Raw genomic sequence first — 10,000 nt, forward strand, 5'->3', positions numbered from 1 at the left:
AAAAAGAAACATATTAAGATAAAGTGTACCAGAAAAAAGAAACAGAACAAACGTGACAAAATGAGAACAAGATCCTCGAACAGTTTAGAACCATAATACTAAAGATCATTAATTGAAACATTAAGTTAATCATTATAGCATAAAGTGCGGGGGCTCATGAAACACTTACTGTTCCATGGGCTGGTCGCATACCGTCAGTTGATTTCTGATTAATTAATAAAAACAGTATATGTAAACCATTTCAGTAATGTAAGTACAATCAAGACAAGAAGAAAGAGAAGAGATGAATTCCAGAAAGGATGAGAATGAAAGCTGAAGACATCGCATGAACTGTTTACGATTATTTCATCTCTGGAAAATAAAAAGAATGGGCGAAATAAAATGCAGATATGATTGCACTTACGAGAAGATTGAGACAAAAATCAAAAGTGTGGAAATCAGAAGAAAGCTGTATTCAAAGCAAGCCAAGTTTAGAGATAATAGTTTCATCGGCCGGACGCAATCGTCGAAGGATGCCAAGAAATTAAGTGACAATTTTAAAATTCGCGAAATACTAACACCGGAAACTCCAGTTCAAGTGAAGAAAGTATCTGAGAAAGGGCATGAAGTTAGAAGAACATAGTTGACCAGTCCATACCAGTGAGACGACTGAGAGGAAACTGAACTGCGTATACTGCTGCTCTCTTTGAACAAATCCAGGCATGGAATATCCTTCCCTTGTATGTTCAATGCATCAGTTGTCACGGAGTTTAGGTTGATGTTGCCTTTCCTCTTGTTGGGGTGCTGCAAATCTGATCATTTTGAATTCTATGCTCTTCCTCTATAGACTTGCTTAATACTGATTGGTGAGACACCTCGAAGCATCTTCGTTCTCTATTCTTTTTTCTCACTCCTTGAGTCCTCCCAGATTAACCCTTGCCAGTGTTATGAGGCTTTTGTACCGAGTTTCATCTCTTGATCTGTTTTTCAGTTGCTGGTATTCATCACTCAGTTGAAGGCATCGAAAAGGAGGCTACTCCTTTTATTTTCTCTGTTTTCCTTTCCTGTTTTACCTTTCTGTGCACTTCAGCCCTTATTTCATTTTCCTGGTGCTATGCCCATCGGTGAAAGGAAAGCGTTTAATAAGTAATCTCGACTGATTTATTCGGCAATCTGTTTATGTTTCGTTTCCCCTAACGTCTTATCGTTAATGGTCCAAACGCTTCCCCTGGAAGACTGTCACTCACATACGACCTGCTCCACAGCCCCATTTAAGGTTTTTCTCAACTCCATTTCTATATATCTTTGTCCGTTCTTAAGCGGTAAGTTTTCGTCTTTACAATCTCTTGATGAGCCTTTCCTTTACACCTGATTGCTTGAGCTTTCCTTTCTCCTCTGATTCAATATCTGCCTATTTCTACTCTCTGTTGAACACATGCACACATGCAATCCAATTCTGATAAAGAAGCATTGCTCATAATCTCTCTTTGAACACAATGATTCTCAATGATCCTATTTCCACACTTACTGTCATGACACGGTCACTCTGTCATCATCCTCATTATTGTCTTTCTATTTCACTGAGAAATTATCACCTTCAACAAGCTTATCATAAAAATGATGTTGATGATTATGTTTATTATCATCATCCTTATCATCATCATCATCATCATCATCATCATCATCCTTACAAACACCATCATAACGATTTTGTCACTTACAGGTAAGCGGATGGTCATAAACTTCCTAATTAAATTTCATGACAATCGGTACATGCAGACACTACACTGATTATACGTCCGTTATGTTCGTTTACTTTTTCCTCCATGATTCGCGATTCGGTTGCCGTGATTCATCGGGATGTTTTAGTCCGCACACATTCATTATTTCGCTGTACTTTCCGACGTTACCGTCGTAGGTGCATTGGAGGCCTTTTATGGCAGGTATTAATCCCTTGAAAAGGAACTAACAAATTGTCATCTTCATCATCATGGTCTACCTGTCAAATACCATGAGAAATCGTCATCGTCATCGTCATCGTCATGATCTTTACAAACACCATTATCACGATTTTGTCAGTTACAGGTAAGCGGATGGTCATAAACTACCTAATTCAATATTCAGGTGGATTTTGTCCTCTCATGTTCCTTTATTTTTCGGTCATGATTCGTATTTGCCCCCTGGGCATCCCATAATGTCTTTCGAAACAAAAATAATAATAATAATACGCCTAAACCCGATACGGGTAAAACACTAGAATATATATAATAAAATAAATTCTATTTAATCAATTTCCACTTATAGCTTTCTTTCGAGCTCGGTGCTCCTTTTGTCGTTGGTAAGTTGCACTTCGATTTGCATTCACAATTCCACAAACATTTCCAATGGTTCTTCTCCAGAGTGGTCGGTCGACAACCAAAAAACCAAATAAAAATAAAAATCAAAATGGCCGCCGTATCGGTAAAAAGGTGTATTCACCTGGATAGCCGAAAAAACATATCTATTACTTCGCTACACATTCGTCAATTTCGTCTGCAGAGGCATTTTATCGTACGTTTTGATTTCTTGAAAAGAAACCAATAAATTGTCATCTTCATCATTATCGTCTGTCTGTCCACTACAATGAGAAATCATCATTACGTCATTGAAATGGATGGATCGTCGTTAACTACCTAATCCAAAGCATGAACTCTTCATCAACATTTAAACCACGAATGAGACGGTTCTCTGTAATGGCTGGATTTTGTCCTCTGATTGTTGCCTTCGTTTATTTTTTTTCACTGATTCCCAATTCGATCACGCGCGCGGATTCATCTGGATGTTTATGTATTTTGCCACATGTTCTTCATCATGGTATATGGGTTATAACTTTTTCGGAGGCATTTTGATTGTAGGTATACATTCTGGTAGCTCTGGTGGGTTTGTCGATATGTTTGCCTCAAATTCCAGGGTTAATCCTGCATTTAATTCACGCAGTGATGCCTTCTGAGAACGGTATTTTGCTATAAGATAACTTCTCATTTGAACTGAGTTTTGTATGATCCAGAATGCGCTGTAAGTGTAACTGCACTCTCTTTTGCCTTCTCTTTTTAGTCAAGATATCGTCCTTTCTTTGCGCGATTGTCATCGTTACAAAGGAATTCGCCTAATCCGAGTGAGGAGTGCGGATTAAGATTGGCACGCGTCCTAATTCCGAATGGAATTAAATGGAGAGTTACAACTGTAAGCAAGACTGCTCCATTTTCCCTTCATCGGTGGTTTGGTTACATTCCTCTTTGTGCCGGCAACACTTAAAAATCACCTCAAAAGCGACAATTTTTACTTTGTGGTGTGGAGCAACATCTACACTTGGGGAGCCACTTCTATCTTCTGCAATTTTATCTTCTCCTTCCCTTCACATCTTACGTTTTACCTTCATGAAGTCGCGAGTGAAACTGGAACTTTTCTGCTGGCATTTTACTTTGAATTTCTTGGTCTTCCTTCTTTGTAACGGATGTCCCAATTCTTTTCTCTAGACGTAGATTTTGGGACCAAATGCCTGGCTCAATTGCTTTTCTCTCTGCAAGAGCCGTATCTTTACCCCCCCCCCCCCCCCCCCCCCCCCTTCCTTATTGTATATGCACGTATCAGTTTTGTTCGTTTGTGTCCGTGTTGTGTGTATCGTGTGGAGTGTGTGTGAGTGAGTGAGAGAAAGAGAGAGCGCCCGCGCGTGCGCGCCACGCCTGCATAATTTAACTTAACATTTAATTTAATTATACTTTTAATGACTTATAGATTCTGTTATATTGCCAATGATATTTCATTTATGCTACTCTTGATCTTTTGGAGCTTTTGAGAGACTGTTGCAGGTGATTATTCAAATAGCAAAGGAAAGAGGTCTGGGCTGTGAAAAATTCTGCCTGCGTACCAGAAAAAAATCGGTAAGCGAATCCCTTATTTTAACGAAAGTCAAAGTAAAGTCATTAAAACTTTTTGCGCAAGTCAGCGCTACTGGAAAATCCAAGACCACCAAACGAGAAATAATTAACTTAACTAGTCAGTGTCCACTGGTTTAGTAAGACAGAGACATTTTATTCAACCCCCTTTATCCAGGAAGCGCACAAGCGTATTGGACATCGCAATCAAGTGAAAGCCGCGTGGCATTGCTTGAGAAGGTAGGAAGAAAGAGCGGAAATAATTAATAGAAGTTAGGATAGATCCTTACTATCAGAGAATAATTAGCAATTAGACCCTTCGCCCTGAAGGGCCACGGGTCAATAGCCCATTTGGCACCCGTAGCCCTTGCGGGCAAAGGGTCTAACTGTTTTAGTATCACCTAACTAGTCGGACAGAAAAGGAAATAATAAAGTTAGCGAATGCAAGTTGAAGGAATATTTATTTGGGAATAAAACGACAGAAAGCGTCACGCTTTTCGCTACTCGAGGACTATTACCAATAGTCCTCTAGTAGCGTAGCTAGCCAATTAAAATGCAGGATTTGCATTAGTCCACTAGTTGGCTAATACTAATACAGGGGCACCCGACGACCAATTTGTTGTAAAATGTATTATTATACCCCAGTTAATGAAAATAAATGTTATTAAGGCATTTTCAGATGTTTTTCAGTGTTGCTGGGAAAACATTATCTGTTCCTTTTTCCCAGCAAGACACACAATAAATTTCCCAGCCAGCTAGATAAAATTGGTTGGTTTCCCAGCCAGCTGATCAAATTTATTTCCCAGCCAGGAATCCCGCGCACTTTCAAATCTCTCGATCCAAAACGACCGAACAAAAGCGACAAAACCGGGACAAAACAGGTTTTTTCCGCAAGCCCAATCACTCTGACCAGCCGTCGTATGTTTGTGACTACTCTCTGGGAGAGGGAAGGGGTTCTTTTTATTTTTATTTTTTTAGTCGTTCTCACTCTTCAGAGAGTTTCTACAGCCAGCTCGGGTTGAAATGCTAGAAAAAGTCAGTAATTCCCAGGCAAAACCTCTATCGATAACAAAATTTCCCAGCCAGCTAATCGAAACACCTGTATTTTTGCCAGCCAGGAAGATTCCTCTGGGAAACAGATAATGTGGGGAACAGATTCGTTGGGTGCCCCTGCTAATACAGATTAATCCTGCAACCAATTTATCGGGGAGATCATTAATCCAAACTGAGACCGACGTACTCTCTGGTACCTTTACGGTGCCTAACTAGGGTTGGCAGCTTGACTTAACAATACTCCAGGAATACCCAACAAAAAGTACTGGGAAAAATATGCTTCCTTGTCTTTCTTTACACATTTTTTCAACTCCAGTTTTTCGATTGGGGTTTGGGATAGTGATATATGAGAAAAAAATCATGGAATAACTTAGATAAATGCTAAGAAATAATTTCGTGCTTTATTCGCTACAGGGTCCGGTATGATAAAATACTAAGAGGTTAAGGTTACTTTGTAAATTATATTTCCTTTCAGTTGGAAAAAAAGAAGAAAAATATTGCTTTTAAAGCGACAGAGATCGAAGCTTTCCGGAGTTGAAGAAGGGGGAGTTCTGCTATCAGAGAGTCTAAAAGGTATGTACTTTGTAAGTGAATAACATCATTCTCAAAATCTCACAAACTGTGAACGATAACTCTCTTCAATATTCTACGCTCGACTTTCTAAGCGTTTCGTGACCTAGAACTGGGAACTAGTGATTACTGCTAGAATTAACACGCGACCTTTTTTCGTAGTCTGCTTAGTCGGTATCTCCAAAGAACGCCTATAAAGGAAGTGGGGGCGGAGACCGGTAAACACAACTTACTCCATGAACAGTTGGTGATCTTGGTTCGCGGTCTTGGGAAATGCTGCTGCGGTATACACAGGTATGAAAATCTCAATTTTCTGACTTTAAATTTATGAACCACCTTTGATCACTGGATAACCGTCGGCTATTCGCTTTTTTTTACCAATCCCATAATAAAGTTCATTTTCGAATTTTATTTGCATTAAAACAATGGATATCCAGTTCACTGAAAGATGATACGGGTCCCAAGAGTAAGGCCCAGTTCAGACGTCGTGCTTCTGCCGTGTCGAACTAAATTCAGGAATTAAGTTCGACAAAAGCACGACAGAAGCACGGCGTCTGAATCAAACTTTTGAATTAAGTTCGGCAAGCAATCAAGTTCGACAAGCTCTGCCGTGCTACACGACTTTGGCACGGCATTGATTCAAACGTCGTGCTTGTGTCGCGCCAAACAAAATTCATAAATCATATTAATGTATTTGGCGAGATTGAGTTCCCACGGGGAGTTAGGAGAAGAATTGTTACGAGGCATCAGTAAAGCCTGAATTTGGTTCGACTTTGGCACGGCGTCTGAATCAGAGTTGTTTCCCTACCGTGCTACAGTCGAACCAAATTGCAATTAAGTTCGGCACGGCAGAAGCACGACGTCTGAACTGGGCCTAATTAACTTGAATTGCTTTTATGTAAAGAACCCCCCAAACGTACTGCACTATGGAATGGAGAAAATAGTCAATACCTATTTGTCTAAAAATCTTACCTCGACAATCAAGGATGCTTCAGATAAATGAATTTTCAAACGATAATAATTCGGTCCTACCGTTTGGTTTACTCTTGGTACAAATTGTGACAATACTCTAAAGATTCGATAATTTGTTTTGTTCTTAAAAAGAACGTATTTGAGCAGGAATATGGAAAAAAAATTGAGAGAAATAATATGGTAACTATTGTCTCGTCATGTACATCTCGGAGGGAAAATGTTTTTAAAACAGTCGTTACCAACAACTCCAGTGCTAGGTCTTCGTAACGGCGTTTTCGCAGATCAAGCTGTTTTTAGGTGAGTTCTTAAATAATATTTGGCTTGCGTGCATGACCATTCTCAATCCCATTGGTAGTAATTTTCATGCAAAGAATTGTGATTGGCAGGAAGGGTCTGGTTTTGCGGGAAAATCTGTCTAAAAAGTAACTCGGTCTGTGAAAACGCCGTTCCACAAATATAATGAAATTGTGTACGCTCCTAATCACGGCCTCCTGACACGGTATATTTCAAGTCTAATTTGCAGCTATCTACTTCATATTTAGCCAAGAATTATGCCCGTCATTATACAGTACAAAGGGCCACCAATGGTCCGCGAGAGGACAACACCGGCATGCAGTCTCCGACTCATAATTTGCTAGATGAAGATGTCAGTGGTTCTACAATGAACTTTGAACAATTTTCCCATTTGATCGGCATTACCGTCAAAAAGAAAGAAATGTAGAGTTTTTGGTTGCATTTTTATTGATAAGACTTAATCTATCAGATAGCCAACTAGGATCTACTGGTGATATCACTCGTAACTTCTTGTCAAAAGACTGATCCAATACATCTAAGGGTTTGAAAAATATCAAAGTCGTCGGATAACTACAGAATTGAGGGTGAATTTTGAAGCTAGCCTTACTCAGTTTAAACCTCACTTAAATTATTAAAAACGACTAATGCATCAACTAGTGGATGGAGGTCTGTCTGTAAAGTAAATGAATGAAAAATAAATATGAAGACTAATAAATAAATATAAATAAGGGGTAAAAAGTTAAAATGGTGTAAAAACATCGCAAAATAACGTAATACGCACGCATTTACAACACCTTATTAGCGAGTAGAGAGTTGTTTTATCTTGCGATCGCGACAGGATAGCGAACGGGCGTTTGCAATATATCAAGGGTTAATAACAGGGTTTATACAACCTTGTGGTATGATAGCATGCGCGCGTCCGCGAGCGATATACAAATAAACAAGTAAATGATATTATTGTCTTATTAGACAAGTTGAGGCTAACAATTATATCATAATACAAGATGGCAAATCCACTTGTGAATTATATCATTCGATACTATGGTGCGTGCGCCTTTCATACAACTTACATATAACTTCAAAAGTAAGGGGGTTAATAATAACACGCGTCATGAGATGATAATGTGCGCGCCTGATTAAACCACATACAAGTAAATGATTATTGTTTCAGTGTAAAAATGTCATACGATATAAATGTGCGCGTGCATATCTGTAAAAACCTGAACAATGAACAAGTAGATGTTTGTAATATCTTATCAGTATTTCATGGCGTATGCTTATCGGCACCCAGCTTGCGAGTAATTGAGAAAGTAGAGGGGAAAATATCATACGACATGATCGCAAACGCGGCTTAGCAAGCAACCCGTACGTATATCGTCAATCACAGGGTAATAATATTGTGCGATACGATGGAGTGCTCGCTCTTTAAATATCATAATATCATAACATGATAGCGCGCGCGTCATAAGACAAGCACCATACGAATAAAAAGAGGGTCACAAAAACATATCATTAAATGGCCTGCGCATGTTGCATACTACTGATAAATAAGTAGAGGGTGATAAGAACATCCATAATGGAAATTATGGTAAACGCGCGTGTGGAAAACCAGATGCCAATAACATCAAAAGAGATGACAGTGTTCGCATTAGCAAACAAGTTGAAAGTATATATAGAGCGTAATAATATAATAGTGCACAAATTGTTAATCAACTTGCGTATGAAGAAGTACATGGTAAAAAAATTAATCATATTATGGTCTATATCTTGCGATATATTGGTGCGCGCTTTTTAAACAACTTACAAAACCTTTTAAGCAAAGGATGGTAATTTCATATGGCATGACGGTGTGCGCGCGTTGGTAAATAACTTGAAAGTAAACAATTGAAGAGTACATTCTACAAATATCATAGGATATACTTGTGTGTGCGCGCATCAGAGGACAACTTAAAACTTGACAAGTAGACGTTTAAACTATCTTATTATCAAATGTGTTTTGCGCACAAAACATTTTTTAAATGTACAAGTAAAGGGATATGATATAATGACCTAAGGAAAGGGGCATAATATCATGACTTTACAGCGAGCGTGCATCAGTACATAAGTCAAGTATGAATAAAAATATGGTAACAAGAACTTATCATGAAATGGTCTGTTTCTGCTGCATATTACTGATAATTAAAAAAAGAAGAGAGTAATAATGTAATACATGAAGGTGTGCGCGCGTTTGATGCTAGTGAATAATTTTATTAGAGGGTACAGTGTAAAAATATCGTGGGATATAATTGTGCGGGCGCATCAGTAATTTAGAAACCAGAGGGAAAATATCATGCGACACGAAGGCAAACGTGTCTTAGCAAGTAACTCATATCTAAATAATTAACTAGCGATTAATAATGTTATCCGGGCTCTTGAAAAGATTTTAACGAATGACTTAATGAAGGGGTAATATCATGACATGATAACGCGCGTTAGTCAACAACTTACTCATGAATAATTATTAGCTGATCGAAAAACTTTACAGTGCAGTGACTGTACTTTTCTAACAAGAGTGGTAATATCACATGACTTAATAGCATGCACGCGTTAGAAATGACATCATAATAGTGTACGCGCATTGGCAAGCAACTTATGTAAACAATTACATGGTTCCGGAAGATTATCATCAAATAGCCTGCGCGCATTAACAATACTATTTATACGTAAGTAGAGAATAAATGGTGTCATAGGGCGCGTCCGCACCCCACTTCTATAGAGGATATTACATGGCCGCGCGGAGATACGAAATTTGTCTTCGAGTGTTAAAAAATATTTCACGCGTGAGCGCAGCAAACGAATGAAATATTTCTCAACACGAGAAGACAAATTTCGTATCTCCAAGCGGCCATGTAATATTCTATTTATTATTTGAACACCAATAAAACACTAAATCATTTCACAAACCATAGCAACAGTGATCTTTTCACGTGTGAAAATAGATACGATGATGTGAACACAATTAACTAAATAAGTTCAATGTCACACGATACTATGGCGCGCGCTTTACCTCTTTCATTATACCAAGAATAAGGACTGAACGTTTTAAAAGTATTTTTATCAATAGAACATTACTTAATTTTAGACAATTATACTTATTTTTATTGAAATTTGTAAACTGAACACGTCTGTTGTTCTGTGATGTTTTTTCATGTGTATAGTAAAGACTATAATAGTTTCTT

General features: G+C 38.3%; 1 protein-coding gene across 10 annotated transcripts in view; it reads left to right on the forward strand.

The window, feature by feature from the left end:
- LOC138028321 (uncharacterized) overlaps nt 1–10,000 on the forward strand; it is a 44,790-nt gene that overhangs the window by 5,424 nt on the left and 29,366 nt on the right. For 9 of the 10 annotated variants that reach the window (XR_011127626.1, XR_011127625.1, XR_011127634.1 and 6 more), the window contains 4 exons: nt 1–3,899; nt 4,072–4,133; nt 5,422–5,519; nt 5,679–5,810. The exon at nt 1–3,899 is cut by the window's left edge. The gene's annotated coding sequence lies outside the window, so the exon portion shown is untranslated. Of the gene's footprint in view, nt 3,900–4,071; nt 4,134–5,421; nt 5,520–5,678; nt 5,811–7,030 lie in introns of all 10 variants that reach the window. The other variant, XR_011127632.1, reaches the window with a different exon arrangement.

The sequence above is a fragment of the Montipora capricornis genome, chromosome 13 (assembly GCF_036669925.1).
Source record: "Montipora capricornis isolate CH-2021 chromosome 13, ASM3666992v2, whole genome shotgun sequence".
Taxonomy (NCBI): domain Eukaryota; kingdom Metazoa; phylum Cnidaria; class Anthozoa; order Scleractinia; family Acroporidae; genus Montipora; species Montipora capricornis.